The sequence below is a fragment of the Cynocephalus volans genome, chromosome 10 (genome assembly GCF_027409185.1).
Source record: "Cynocephalus volans isolate mCynVol1 chromosome 10, mCynVol1.pri, whole genome shotgun sequence".
Lineage (NCBI taxonomy): Eukaryota > Metazoa > Chordata > Mammalia > Dermoptera > Cynocephalidae > Cynocephalus > Cynocephalus volans.
Genome location: NC_084469.1, coordinates 125,771,923 through 125,783,269, shown reverse-complemented (window position 1 = coordinate 125,783,269; position 11,347 = coordinate 125,771,923).

The window sequence follows — 11,347 nt, the reverse complement described above, 5'->3', positions numbered from 1 at the left end:
AGGTTGAGAGTTTCTTACAAAGCTGAAGATAGTCTTACTCATGGTCTAGGAGCAACCATGGTCCTGGATGTTTACCCAGTTGAATTGAAAATTTATGTCCACACAAAAAAGCCTGCACACAAATGTTTATAGTAGCTTTATTCATAATCACTCAAAACTGGAGACAACCAAAAGATCCTTCAAAAGGTGAATGGATAAACCATCTGTGGTTCATTCATACAATGGAATATTAGTCAGCAATAAAAGGAAATGAGTTATCAAGTCACAAGAAGACGTGAAGGAAACCTAAATGCATATGTTAAGTGAAAGAAGTCATTCTGAAAAGACTATGTAATGTGTGATTCCAACCATATGACATTCTGGAAAAAATAAAACTATAGAGACAGTAAAAATATTAGTAATTGCCAGGGGTTTGAGGTAGTGGGGGTGATGAATAATCAAGTATAAGAGATTTTTAGGGTGGTGAAACTATTCAGTACAATACTGTGATGGTGGATACGTGACATTGTGTATTTGTCAAAACCTATAGAACTTTATAACACCACGAGTGACCTTTTTATTTTTCATTCCCGCCGAGTGACCTTTTATGCAGGCAAAATTTAAAAAAATCATTTAGGAAGTGGGGGTATCCCAAGTAAGAATGCAGACTGTGACAAAAGACTCTAACTGTATCTTTGTAAATCTATGAAACAACCTCACTGGGGAGGGTGGGGGAGAGAGGTGTTGACCTAAGTCACTTTGGGAACGAATGGAGTTTGTAAGACTAAAGGCAAAAGGAACTGCACATCGGTACTACACTCTAGTCACTAAATTTGTTCTCACAGGGGTACAAGTTGACAATTCTGCGACAGCTCTACCTGTGTACAGAAATTGATCAATTAAGTAAGTAGATGTTAAATGGTGGGAGTCAGGTTTGCCACTGTTGGAGTGGAAATTTGCAGATCAGCAAAAAATGGAGGCCAGAATGATCCATATGATAATTGGAGACATCAATCGAAACCCATGGTTAACTTAATATGGATAGAGATGTTACATACAGAAATATTTATAGATATGTGCATATAAGTAACTTTGTAGACACCCATATGTTTCTTTGGTCTGTCACCCAAGGGGGACTAAAAATAATAATACTCCAGTAGAAACAAGCACACCTAGCCTTTGTTTCGAATACCAATCTCCAATAAAAGGAACCAGTGCTTCTTGGAGAAATGGCTGATTTTAGGATAAGGGGAAGGAAATACATAAGATAATCCTGGAGTATCTTCTTTTTTTTAAATTTTTTAAAAAATTTTTAATTTTTTATTTTTTTTCATTCAAGTTTCCCTTTATTTTTTTTTTATTTTTTTTAAAAATTTTATTTTGTCGATATACATTGTGGCTGATTATTGCTCCCCATCACCAAAACTGGAGTATCTTCTAATGCCAGAAAGTAAGGGAGTGCCAGCACACACACACACACACACACACACACACACACACACACACACACACACACACACACACACACACACACACACACACACACACACACACACTGATGGGGGCATGTCAAACAGGCACAGGAGCCAACTAAAAGAGCTCCCAATGGCCAAAGCTAGAACAATTTCATCAACTAACTAAATAAAATAGTATTGGATTATTACCCAAAGTATAACACCAACGTCACAGGTACGCCAGCTGCAAAAATAAGAGGGTAGATCTCATATTTCGTGTTCTTACCACAATAATTTCTTTAAAAAAAAAATCCACTAGAGAAGTAAAATGACATAAGGATCTTCTTTACTAAACAGAAAATATTGCCTTTGCATCATGATCACATTCCCTGGACTCAGTGATGTCTGATTGACAGCAATGCATTGAGGAAATATGTGGTGACATTTGCATGACTTGTGCTAATGCATTTTAATGTCAAAACCAGATTTTGTCCCTCCATTTATTACCCCACTGGATCAGCTATTGCTGTGTAACAAACTGTCCAAGACTCTGTGACGTAAGACAATAAACATTGACTCTCTCTCATGAGTCTACAGGTCAGCCAGATGGTTCTTCCACTCTTTGCTGGTCTCATTTGTGCATCTGCTGTCAACTCGGGGGTTGGGTAGGCAGCTCTGCTGATTTCAGTTGAGCTTTTTTACATATTTGGGGGTCAGCTTGCTGTAGAATGATCTAGGAGGGGTTCACTGGGGACAACTGTGCTGTCTTCCACATGGCCTGTCACGTTCCAACATGGTTCTGAGAGAAAGTAGGAACATATGTATGCAGCCTCTCAAGGGCTCTGCTCAGACTGAACCTCCTGATGAGACCTGCAAAGTCATATTATGGACAGTGGGAAGACAGGCAGGCTATTATTTGGGGCCACTCCTTTTTCAGGATGACCTCCAGATCCTGCTGAGCTACCAATTACTTCTCATACAGAATTAAGTTTCCTTCATGCTATTTGGCAAAATGTGGCCAACTGCTGGACACAAAGAAATGATTGCTCGTGTGTGAGGAAGGAGAAGGTAGGTATTACTTCAATGTTCTTCAGGATCACTTTTCTGGAAAAACAAAATGAAATAAAACAAAACAAAACACAAAAATCAATTTTCCCATGTCCTAAGGAAAGCACTGTAGGTCTCTGTGCAGTAAAGGATTAATTCAGCAAGTCGGAGTTGTCCAAACCCTGAACATTCCGAAGAAAGTTTGGTGCTTGCCCAGCTCTTGGGAGATCACCTCTAAGCCCCTGGAATATCCTGTCTGGTAAGAGTGTCTTTGTTTACCTGGAGCCCTTGGACCAGCCAGATAGTTTATGGTAAAATGTGATTAAGGTGGAAGCAGTGGGTAAATGGATAAACAAATGTGGTATATCCATACAGTGGAATGCCTTAAAAAGAAGGTAAACTCTGACATATGCTGCAACATGGATGAACCTGTATCTGCTTCCCCATACCTAAAGCATTTCTGAGACCAGTGGTGATATTAATGTGGTTGTTTTGATGATGTAATGAAATGCGTCAACATTTAGAAGATCTACGTGACTCAGTAAACCAGTATTTTTCAAATGACCAAGGCATGATACAAAATCCATTCAAAGTGCAAGAGAGACCGATGGATTTTAACACAAGTATAAAAAGTTCACTGATGTGATCATGTGTAGTGATATGTGATTGTGTCAAATGGTAATGTCACTTTAGCAAGTAAATAAAAAAAATTTTAAATATATCAATATTCTATGAACAAACCACACTATATGCTTTGGGATACTTGCTTCACTTTAAACCGTCACTGTTATTACAATTAAAATCTCTTTACATCCTGTAGTAGTATCATCCAAGCATGTAATTATGGCAATGCCAGTGCTTTTTGGAACAGAAGCAAGATATTGCAACATGCTACGAAGGAGACCTAACTGCTAAGACGTGCAGTGTAGTTGCGTGAGAAGAGAACACTCTGAAATCTTAATCAAAAGTCAAAAAAATTTAAAGCAGTGTTTAAATAAAAATATACAATGTGTTTTTCAAAAACATCCTCTACACTTTTCCTTTATTCCTAAGGGGAAATTAATAGAAAATAACGTGCTTTTAAATTTTGCAAAGTCTTCAGAAACACAGCCGACGCACACAGCACTTACTTGGAGGTGTTATGCATAAGGCGGTTAGGGGGATTTCTCGTGTGTGCGTGTGTGTGTGTGTGGGGGGGGTTCTTCCTTCTTTTTGTATATTTCAGTGTTTAGTGTTTTAAAAACATGCATAGTTTTTACAAAAAAAGGATCACACCCTATGTTTCTTGTATGATCTGTATTTTTCCATTTCTCAATAGATGAGACACCTTCCCAGGTAGTACACATTATCATTTTCAATTTCTCCCCAAATTCTGCTTACCTATCACCACAATTTATTTTACTTATACCTATTGAAAGATGTCTAGGTATAAGTAAAATCATTTGCAATGCTGTGCAAATATAAATGTCAATGTGAGGAACATTCTTGTATAACACATCTTTACACAAGACTAAAGGTTATGATAATTTATAATTTTGAAATTTTGATACAATGAGGGCTTCAGAAAAATTTTATGTATCATAGTCCCACCAGAATTGTATAAGAAGTGTTTTTCCAGGACTGGCCAGTTAGCTCAGTTGGTTAGAGTATGGTGTTGTGACACTAAGGTTAAGGACTCAAATCTCTATACTGGCCAGCTGCCAAATATATGTGTATAATATATATAAAAATATATATATAAAATATATGTGTGTATTTAAAATATATACATAACATATATGTATTTATAATATATATATATATAATATATATATGTATTTTTTTTCAAATTGCTCCAACTCTGGGTGTTATTATTCTTCAAATATTGACCAAACATATAGGTCAAAATTATATTACATATATTATAATATTTATTTTCTTTTATGGTTAGTAATGAGAAACATTTTTGATAAATTTATTGTTCTATGTATTTCCTCTCTAATTGCTTATTCATATGATTAGTTTATTTTTCTTTTTTTTGCAGCTGGCCAGCACGGGAATCCAAACCCATGACCCTGGTGTTATAAGGCTGCACCCTAGCCAACTGAGCTAAGTGGCCAGCCATTTAGCTTATCTTTCTTATTGAGGTGCTTATTTATAAATTAACTTGTAAGGAAAGTTTGCAAATTAAGACTATCTTCTGTCTTTCGTACATGCACCACACATATTTCCCCAGGTTCTTTGCCCTTTAACTTTGTTCATAGCAATTTTTTTCAGAATTTAATGTTTTCCATAGTTAAATTCATTAGTCATTTACTTTATGATTTCTACCTTTGGTGTCAATACTCCTCATCTAAAGAATATTTTTAAATGCACTTATCTCTTTGTAACTACTTTAATGGCTTCCATTTTAAAATTTAAGTCTTGAATCCAACTTATATTTAATTGTTCTAATTGGAAATCTTAGGAATGTAACATTTTTCCCCTCCAGATTGTTAAGTTAGCCAACAGTAATTATGGAAACTCACCTTTCACTAGTACTCCAAGTTAATGTGTACTCTATTTGGCTTTTCTGGAGCCAGTACCAAAAAGCTTTAATTATTTTAACTTTGTAATATATTTTTATATGTAAGAGTTATTACTCCCTTTTCTTAAAAAATGCCGAGTATTCCAAGTTTTTTTTCCTGATGAAGTATGGAATTATTCTAGCAAACAAACAAACAAAAAAAATAAAAACAGCGCAAACAATAAACGATGAAAATACCTTGCTGAGACTGTATTTTTAGTAATTTACAGAGTTGTGCAACTATCACCTTAATCCAGCTTGGTTTTTTTGTTTATTTGGCAGCTGGTTGGTATGGGGGGAGCCATACTCATGACTTTGGTATTATAAGGCTGTGCTCTAACCAACTGAGCTAGCCAGCCAGCCCTTATTTTTCATGTTCTATTACTGTAAAACATATAACGTGAAATTTACCATTTTAGAGTGTACAATTCAGTGGCATTAAGCACTTTCACAACGATGTATAACCATTGCCACTACTCTTTCCAGAACTTTTTCATCATCTCAAACAGAAACTCTAAACCCATTAATCACTAACTCTCCATCCCTCCTTCCCCCAGTCCCTGGTGACCTCTAGTCTGCTTTCTGTCTCTATGATTTTGCCTATTCTAGATACCTCGTATAAGTTGAATCATTGAATATTTGTCCTTTTGCATCTGGCATATGTTACTTAGCTTGTTTTCAAGGTTCATGCATGTTGCAGCATATACCAGAACTTTATTACTTTGTACTGATGAATAATACTCTATTAAATGTGCACACACATTTTCTTTATCCATTCATCTGTTGATGGACAATTGGGCTGCTCCCACCTTTGGCTGTTTTGTATACTACTATGAACATTGGTGTAAACACATTACTGTGAACCGGTTTGAGACTATATATTGTTTTAATTAAAAGCTTGTTGCTACCACTACACACCTATTAGAAAATCCAGAACACTGATGACACCAAATTTTGGTGAGGATGAGGAGCAACAGGAACTCTTATTCGTTACTGGTGGGAATGCAAAATGGTACAGCAACTTTGAAAGACAGTTTGGCAGTTTCTTGCAAAACTAAACATACTCTTACCATTCAATCCAGCAATCATGCTATTTATTCAAAGGAGCTGGAAACTTACGTCCACACAAAAACCTGCACGTGGATGTTTATAGCAGCATTATTCATAATTGCCAAAACTTGGAAGTAACCAAGATGTCCCTCAGTAGCTAAATGGGTAATAATCTGTGGTACATTCAAACAGTTGAATATTATGCAGTGCTAAAAAGAAACAAGCTGGACTGGCCCCATGGCTCACTTGGGAGAGTGTGGTGCTGATAACACCAAGTCAAGGGTTAAGATCCCCTTACCGGTCATCTTTTGTAAAAAATAAATAAATAAATAAAATAAAACGCTGATAAAAAGAAACAAGCTATAAAGCCATGAAAAGACATGCAGGAAACTTAAATGCATACTACCAAGTGAAAGAGACCAATCTGAAAAGGTTATTGTATGATTCCAACTATATGACATTATGGAAAAGGCAAAACTATGGAAATGGTAAAAAGATCAGTGATTGCCAGAGTTTGGGGAAGGGAGGGATGAACAGGTAGAACACAGAGTATTTTTAGGGCAGTGAAACTATTCTGTAGCTGCTGCAAGGGTGGATACGTGTCATGTTGTTGGGAAAATAGAATAATCAGGGCCCCTTGCCTTGGGTCTGGTTGGGGGTGGTGTGGCACATTCTTTGTAAATGAGTTGTGTGTGGGTGGAGTTAGTGTGCATGCATGGCTCCATGGCTTGGCTGGCATCTAGTGCCTCGGGCGTCCACCTGCACAGCTGTGCTCTTGAACCTCCAGCTCCAAGGACCTGTTTGCTGGTTACCTAGCTCATAGACCTGCATGTGAGGGGTCTGGGGACCCAGCCTGATGTGTGAAGAGTTTGTGACCCAGTCAGTGAACAGGCCTGAAGGGTCTGTGAACTCCAGACCCAGCCCAAGCTTGATAATTGGCCAGCCAACAGGATTATGGGCAGGTAAAAGAGCTTGACAATTGGGGTAGTTGGCTAGATTCTGAGCATGTACAGGTGCCAAAAGCCCTTGGAAGAAGGAGGAAATGTGGCTACTTTTGAATATGCTGTGCCCTATGGCCACCTTTCTGTTGACCAGGATCTGGTTGCTGCTCACTGTATTGCAAGGCAGCATAGACCAGGCACTATGGCAGAAAACCCCTTGGGAGGGGGAGGAAATGTGGCTATCTTTGAGCATGTGGTGCCTGCTGGCCACTTTTCTGCTGACCAGAGCCTGGCTGCTGTTAACTATGCCGCAAACTGATTGAGATTTGTGGCAGAAATCAGAGTTGTTGGCAGATGACTTGCAGCTACTGGAAGATTTGAAGCAGAAAGCAGAATTGTTGGAAGCACAGACAAATGTCCTGGAGGATGACGTGCAGCGACTGGCCACTTCTGCCTCTCACACCAGGGAAGATGACCAACCCGGTGGCGAGTTGGGGGAAACTGTGCATCTCCAGGTATGACCTGCTGTGCATGAGAAATTGAGACATGAGCAGCCTATGGGACCAGATGGACAACTGGTGGGCGACCCACAGGTGACCCAGTTCACCACTTATGTCCTGTATACCCAGATTGAACTGGTTGACTTGGGGAGACAGTAAAGCAGCAGAAACAGGTAGAGCCCCTGGCTGCTGCAGCTATGGGACCTACGGGTGGGTAGTGTAACGTGCTCTGGAGATGATGTAGTAAATGCATGTCGTGTTTGTCTAAAGGCAGAAGGCTTGGAGGGTACAACTTAAACCCAATGGCTCACCGGGTGCTGTATAAACCCAAGAAAAGAGTGACTGAGTGAATGCAGTTGTTTGAACTGTGAGTGAACGCTGCAGAACTGCCCAAGACTGTGAGTGAATAGCCAATGTAAGCCGAGCTGATTCAAGTAATTCAGGAGCCGGGGATGCAGCAGCCAGATGCTAACAACCAGGACAATGGGAAAAAGCCCTAAAGGCACTTGAGAAGTCTGGAAGGGTGCCCCACCCATCACAGGCCCTGAGGCCTAGGAGAACTGAGTTCCTCCAGAGGACAGACCTGAGGCACTACTGCCCTTGGCAAACTGCTCCCTGCATCCCAGCCGCTCTGGCTGGAGCAATCCTGCCTCAGCAACTCCGAAGAGCAAAAGCCAAAAACCTTGGTGGTGTTCACATTTTGTTCAGTTTGCAGGCCAGCAGTGTGTGAGAGTAGTGGAGGCATGGCGGCCTCCACCTAGATTTCGGAAGATGTATGAAAAAGCTGGGGGACTCAGGCAGAGACCTGCTGCAGGGGTGGAGCCACTGCGGAGGTCCTCTACGGAGCAATGTGGAGCAGAAAAGTGGGCTTAGAGCCCCCACAGAGAACCCCCACTGAGGAAATGTCTAGTGGAGCCAGGATGGTGGGACTGCCACCAGGAGCCCAGAACTGTGGGGCTGCTGGCAATGTGCAGTGCTGGCCTGGAAAAGCCACAGGCACCAGGGCAGCTCAATGGGCTGCACTTGGTGGAGCTGTAGGAGCGAGGTTGCCCAACACTTTAGGGGTCCAGATGCCCCAGTGTGCTTAACTTTTGCCCTGTTTGGGTTTTGGATTTGTTTGGGGCCTGTTTTTCCTTTCTATTCCTCCCTTCTGGAATGGGAATGTGTACCCAACGTCTGTCCTGCTGTATCTTGGAAGTAGATAAACTTGTTTTTAAATCTTTACAGGTTCACAGCTGAAAGGAGTTTTGCCTTTGGTCTCAGATGAGACCTTGGACTTTGGACTTTTAAGATGGTGCTGCAACAAGCTAAAGACTTTTGGGACTGGAATGGAATGTGTAATATGTAAATGTAAGGGTCATTTATCCTCGCTAAGGGAACAACACGGAAGATTCTGAATGCATAGATTGTACTGCGAGAGACCCTGAAGGGGTGGATTGTTGGGAAAATAGATTAACTTAATCAGGGCCCCTCACCTCAGGTCTGCTTGGGGGTGGTGAGGCACATTCTTTGTAAATGAGTTGTGTGTGGGTGGAGTTAGCGCACATGCGTGGCACTGGTGCTGCAGCTCGGCTGGCATCTAGTGCCTCGGGCATCTGCCCGTACAGCCATGCTCTTAAACCTATGGCTCCAAGGACCTGTTTGCTTGTTACCTAGTTTGTAGACCTGCGTGTGAGGGATCTGGGGACCCAGCCTGGCGTGTGAAGGATTTGTGACCCAGTCTGTGAATGGGGTCTGTCAACTCCAGACCCAGCCCTAGCTTGACAATTGGCCCAGTCAGCAGGATTACGGGCAGCTAAAAGAGCTCGACACATGTACAACATCAAGAGTGAACCTTAATGTAAACTATGAATAATGATGTGTCAATGTAGGTTCATCGATTGTAACAAATCTACTGCTGTGGTGTGAGTTGTTAACAGCGGGGGAGGTTGTGTGCATGTGGGGGCAAGGTATATATGGGAATTTGCTGTACTTTCTGTTCAAATTTTGCTGTGAACCTAAAATTACTCTAAAAATAAAGAAGGGACTTAGGGAGAGAGGGACATGGGGACATGTTGGTCAAGGGGTACCAAGTCTCATTTATACAAGATGAATAAGTTATGGAGATCTGATATGCAACAATGTGGCTATAGTTAACAATATTGCATGTATCATATTCTTGAAATTTGCTGAGTGGGTGGATCTTAAGTGTTCTCACCGCACACACACACACACACACACACACACACACACACACACACACACACACACACACAAAATGGTAACTGTGTGAGGTGATAGATATGTTAGCTTGATTGTGGTGAAATATTTTACAATATTTACATGAAATCATCAAGTTGTACACCTTCAATATATACAAGTTTTATATTTGGTTGACTATAATATATACAATTTTTATAATGGTCAATTATGCCTCAATAAAGCTGGGGTTAAGAAAAAAACAAAGAAAAGCTACCTGCAGCACATGATATCCTTATGGCCAATTTTGTAAAAAGTACCAGAAAGGTGTAAATTTAATGTTACACACAGTTATCTTTGGAAAGTGAGGTTATGAGTAATGCTTGTGTCTTTTATTTTTGCTGTAGCCTAACTGAAGCTTAAATTCCCATTGTAACTGTTGAGGGTGGGAAATCCTATTATGGTAACTAAAAGGCGGGGCCTTGAAGAGGTGATTAGGATTAAGTTGTAGGACCATGACCTAGTGAATGGATTAATAGTGGTGGTCAGGAGTGCGGTTTTGAAGGCTTTAAAAGGAGAGTGTATAAGAAACTATCTCTCTCTGCTCCACCATTTTCTGCCATGTGAGACCCCGGAGTCACTGTCACCACCACCAGCTGTGTTCCTTGGATTTTGGACTTCCCAACCTCTGAAACTGTAAGCAATTAATTTCCTTTTCTTTATAAACCACCTGTTTCAGGTATTTATGCTATAAGCATCAGAAGTGGACTAATACAGAAAATTAGTACCAGAGAAGTGGGGTGTTGCTTATAACAAATTTTTGAAAATGTGGAAACGGGTTTGGAACTGGGTGTTGAAGAGAGGCTGGAAAAATTTTGAGGAATAGGCTAGAAAAAGCCTAGCTGCTGGTGGGAGTTCAGAAGACAAGAAAGCCAAGGGAAGTTTGGAATATCTTAGAGAATGATCAAATGGTGGTGAGCAGAATTCCATTAGAAATATTGACGGTAAAGGCTACTCTGAGAAGATCTCAGATGTCATTGAGAAGGGACTTACTGGAAACTGGGGCAAAGATCACCCTTGCTGTGAACCGGCAAGGAATTTGGCTGCATTCTGTTCATGCCCCAAAGTATTATGGAATGTGGTACTAAAAGATGCTGACACAGGGCATTTGGCAGAAGAAATTTCTAAGCAGCAAAGCATAAGGAAGCTGCATGGGCTACTGTAGCAACCTGCACTGAGCTATGGCAGCAAAGGCACGATGTAAAGCCAGAATTTAAAAGGGAAATAGAGCACAAAGATTTGGAAAATTTGCAACTGGATATGTGGAAGAAGAGCAGAGTGTTTTCAAGAGAAAAAGAAATATGCAACGATGTTAAGAAGATTAGTACAAAAGAAAGTAATTATCAAGAGAAAGGGGAAAAGTCCCTGAAGGCATTGTGGAAGCCTCTGGAGCCAACCTTTCCATTACATGCCCAGAGATCTAGGGAGACAGAATGGTCTTGAGGAACAGGCCTGAGGTGCCCTCCATGGGCTTGCTGCCCAGGGTCACCTCGCAAAGCTGCTTCCAGCACCAGCATCCCAGCTGCTTTGGCTACTCCAGCTGTGGCTAAATTGGCCCCAGGTGTGGGTGGACCTGCAGCTTTGGAAAATACA